The following is a 4,831-nucleotide window of genomic DNA, read 5'->3' as shown; positions in this document are numbered from 1 at the left end:
CTATATGTCTGCTAACATAAATCTTAAATACATTATAGAAAATTTTATACCTGCCAAACAGTCCTAATTTTGGCATATAATCCTAAAATTAAATAGATATAAAACACTAAAATTTTTAACAACCCTTAACACTTGCTGCTGTGTTCATTATGACATGTGCCTTGTATAGAACAATTGAATTATTTCCCCTACACATCTCTTGAACCGCAAATATCTGGAATTATTTTGTTTTTGACATGTCCATCTTGACATTATTCTTAAATGTGTGCTTATGTAAGAAGTACATGGTTCTAAAATTTCACAATTCTTCTAAACTTACTTTTTGTTGAATTGCCTAGTTTAAGAAAATCAATTACACTTTATATATAAAAAATATTCTGTGCTCAATTCAGCATCACATAAACTAACATTGTAATGATACTAAGAAGATTAGCATGGCCCCTGCGCAAGGATGACAGGCAAATTCCTGAAGCATTCCATAGTTTTACAACAATAGATGCTGGAGGGGATGTGGACAGAAGGGAACCTTACTGCATTCTTGGTGGGAGTGTAAACTTTTTCAACCATTTTGGAAATTAGTATGGAGGTTCCTCAAATGACTCCACATAGATCTCCCCTATGATCCAGAAATCCCACTTTGGGGCATTTACCCAAATGATCACAAACAAGACCATACTAAAACTACCAGCACAACTACATTTATTGCAGCATTATTTAAGATAACTAAGATATGGAACCAACCCCGATGCTCCTCAGCAGAAGAATGGATCAAGAGGATGTGTTTTATATAAACAATGGAATTCTATGCCTCCATCAGAAAGAATGGCATCATCCAATTTGTTAGAAATTGGAAAGATATGGAAAAAATATTAAGTGAAGTAAGCCAAATCCAAAAGAACACAGGTCCCATGGTTTCCTAATTTTCAATAACTAATATATGTATAGTATAAGCAGAAAAGGTCAAAAGGTATGTCCATATGACCAGATAGCATAATGTTCCGGGAAATGAAACCCAAGATAGGGATACAAGAATTTTTCTCTTTTTTGCTATTTTTTCTAATGTACTTATAATGTGCAATGTGATTTTTTGTGTCTTTTTATTGGTTCCTCTCCATGCTATAACAACTGTTTTCACTGTATTTGAAGTTGATGCGCCTATATCTTGTATATATGCTCTTCTAATTTGGGGAGAGGAAGGAAAAACACAAAATGCCTAAATACGGATACAGGTTGACCCATTGTAACAATGAGATGCGCAAGACACTATGCTGAAAAATGAACGCTACAATTTAGGCAGGGGAAGGGGGGAGGGGTGTGCACTTGTGGAGGTGCAAGGGAAGGAATGGTAGGGGAAAAATAAAGGAGGAGGTAACAATGCTTGTTAGGAATTGTTCTCATTACCTAGCTCATGTAAATATGACACCTGTGTACAGTATTTTTACAATAAAAAGTATAAAACTTTTCTAAGAGGGAGGAGTTTATTTCCTTTATTTTGCTTATATAATATCGTTAACAAAGAAATTAATGCAAAACACTGATATGAAGATATTTAGAATGGATGTATGTGTGTATGTGTGTGTGTGCACGCGCGCGCGCAAGTAGCATGCATGTACAGGAAATTGCATTTCTGTTGGCATGCTCAGAATTTGAAATCGCGGCTTCAAGGTCTTGCTAGGCCTTTCCTCTCTAGATTGGTGAGCTACTATATAAGCTACATCTTCATTCTTGGCCCTATGCTAGTTCAATAAATTTTTGAAAAATTATCTCATGAATTTATTTTGCCCTGATTGGGTTCCAACTGTTATCCACAGATCTCGGGCTCCTGAGTAGATGTCCGGAGGAGTTAGGATTACAGGTGCGACCATCCAGCACAAGGTTTTCAGAATAATTTCAAAAGTAGAAGAAAATTTACTTCACAGGGTCCTGTTTTATCATCTCCTACTTTGAAAGCATTTTGGGTGATTGTATATGAATTTTTTAGGTTTTTGATTCTTAAAAGTCAGTTAATGATAATATTTAAAAGTTTTAGTACTTTTTAAAAAGGAAACTGGAAGTTTCCTCAATTTATAAGCTCAACTCTCTACATGATAACCCAATCTCACCAACACAGTCTGTGTTGAAGACAAAATGTAACAGAAAACAATCACCATGGACATTAATTGCTATGCTACTATTTCTTGGACAATATGAATATTGAATTGAGAATGTAAGAGACTGGAGAGATTTTACCTACCTTTTGTGTACTGCTAAAAGGCTTTTGGAAACTTTGCCTCATTTCCTTTCTCACTGTATGTCTTTGGGTCATCTACTTAAGGCATTTAATTACAATTTTCCCAACACTAAAATGGTAATAACATTAGCATTATAACAAATATTATATTAAGAATTAAGGGAAATAAAACTTGTGAAGTACTTAACCTAAACTTCTGTGAAGGAGCTTTGAGTTTAGCCAGCAGTTTTTTTTAAATACTAAATAGAATGCAATAAGCATTACAAAAACAATTACATGTAGTGAGAAACCAGAAGTAATGTTATCTATTGACCATGTTGTGCTTCCAAGGAAACCAGGGTGATAACTTCTTATTCTGTAAATAAAACTGGTTATCTTATATCTTACGTCTTGGTAGTGTAAAAGTATCAGGGAAAGAATAATGAATGAATGTTGTAGACTGAGGTGAAGTCCATATGAAAATGTGAAAAACTGATAAAACATAAAAGTACCTTCGCGATATGTTGTGGTTTACATTTTAAGGAAGACCTAGAAGAATGAATTCTCTTTTTGATATCCTAGCATAGGTCCTTAGAAGTAGGAACTCTTTCTTCCTTCTTGTAGAGGCATCATCAGATGAGAGGAACTGTATTTTTTTTGTTTGCTTCCTTCCATTTATTCTTCAGTTTGAAATCTGAACTACTTGAGACTGAAAGAGAGCAAGGGAAATTAGACACATAGACTTTGGAAAGAACAATTAACGTAAAATAAATAAAATGCACATAGCCTTGTTAAAGGTCTAACTAAATTGAATTATATGGTCTCAAGCATTAACAGAAAATGATTTAAGCAATATCATTTTATTGAAAATTGAAAAATGTTAGGAGTGGCTTAATATTTTTCTATCTACTACCTTGAATTAATTACTGATTTTGTATGGAGAGATTAAAGATGAGATTAACAAGAAACTTGATTAAAATTGGACAAAAGTTCTGAATAGACATCTTTTCCATAGAGCCCTGAAAATCGCCAGTGGGCTAACAAAGTTGTGTTTAATACAACTTCTATGCTGGCTTAATGGTTTGTGAACTGAAATATTAGAGAAATGTAATTCAAAATTACTATGATAAGGAGTTCTGGGAAGATGGCGGAGGAGAAGCTGGAGGCTAAACAAGCTCTCGCAGAGAAAAGAGTTTTATTTTATTTTTTTCAAATTTAATTTTTTTTGTGAACATACTGTACAGAGGGGTTACAATTACATGGGCAGGATAATGCGTACATTTCTTATCAAGCATTGCAGCCTCCTCCTTTGTTTACCCTTCACATCCCTTCCCAATCTCCCCCCTCCCCTCCCACCCAATCCTCCCCCCTCCCCCCCACACCAACGTTGTAAAGCTCGTTTTCTACATGACAACTTGTACTTCTCATTGTTGCAACAGGTCCACCTGTATCCTTAAACGACTTGTTTTTCCCCATCTCCTCCACAAGTTATACTGACATAAAATATAGTGAAAGCAGGGGTTATACTGTGGGGGAGGGACATACAAAGCAACAAAGAAATAATCTTATAAATGCATTAGAAACAAATGCATGAAATAAAAAAAACATTAAAATACCTATCTAAGGGTTCATTTTCCTAACATCACATTATCTGAGCTTTTCCACTTGACTCATACATATACTAGATATTGCAAATAAGGGAAGCCATGGGACCTATGTTTCATTGGGCCTGGCTTACTTCACTTAATATAATTTTTTCCAAGTTTTTCCATTTCCTAACAAATGGGGCAATGTCGTTCTATCTGATGGAGGCATAGAATTCCATTGTGTATATATACCACATTTTCTTGATCCATTCATCTACTGAGGGGCATCTGGGTTGGTTCCATATCTTAGCTATGGTAAATAATGCTGCAATAAACATAGTTGTGCTGGTCGCTTTAGTGTGGTCTTGTTTTTAAACATTTGGGTAAATGCCCAAAAGTGGGATTGCTGGGTCATAGGGGAGGTCTATGTGAAGTCTTTTCACGAACCTTCATACTTCTTTCCAAAGTAGTTGAACAAGTTTACACTCCCACCAACAATGCAGTAAGGTTCCCTTCTGTCCACATCCCCTCCTACATCTGTTGTTGTTAGAGTTCTTGATTATAGCCATTCTAACTGGGATGAGGTAGTATCTCAATGTTGTTTTGATTTGCATTTCTTTTATGGCTAGGGAGATTGAGCATTTTTCTTCCTGTGTCAATTGGCCATCCTTCTTTCTTCTTCAGAGAAGTTTCTCTTCAAGTCTTTAGCCCACTTATTTATTGGGCAGTTGTTTCTTTGAGGATTTGTTATTGGGGGATTTAATTTTTTGAGTTCCAAGTATATTTTAGATATGAGACCCTTGTCTGTTGTATGGCTAGTGAAGATCTTCTCCCAATCTGTATGCTTTCTGTTGATCTTGCTAGCTATGTCCTTTGCCATGCAGAAGTTCTGCAACTTCATACAATCCCATTTGTCCAACCTTTCTTTCTGGGAAGATGGCGGAGGAGAAGCTGGAATCTAAACAAGCTCTCGCATAGAAAGCAGTTTTAGAGTTCCAGTGAACATTCCTAAGCCAGAGAATCACACCAAGTGTGC

At 35.6% G+C, this 4,831-nt stretch overlaps 1 non-coding gene across 1 annotated transcript; it reads left to right on the top strand.

The window, feature by feature from the left end:
- The first annotated feature begins 379 nt into the window (after nt 1-379).
- Nucleotides 380-486, top strand: LOC122104628. Its single transcript, XR_006146968.1, has one exon. It is a non-coding gene; the product is annotated as a U6 spliceosomal RNA (small nuclear RNA).
- The last annotated feature ends 4,345 nt before the right edge of the window (nt 487-4,831 follow it).

The sequence above is a fragment of the Dipodomys spectabilis genome, unplaced genomic scaffold, assembly GCF_019054845.1.
Source record: "Dipodomys spectabilis isolate Male_0828 unplaced genomic scaffold, ASM1905484v1 ptg000029l, whole genome shotgun sequence".
NCBI classification, from domain to species: Eukaryota; Metazoa; Chordata; class Mammalia; order Rodentia; family Heteromyidae; genus Dipodomys; species Dipodomys spectabilis.
The sequence above is the reverse complement of the archived record's forward strand: the minus strand, read 5'-3'. Positions and strand labels throughout refer to the sequence as shown.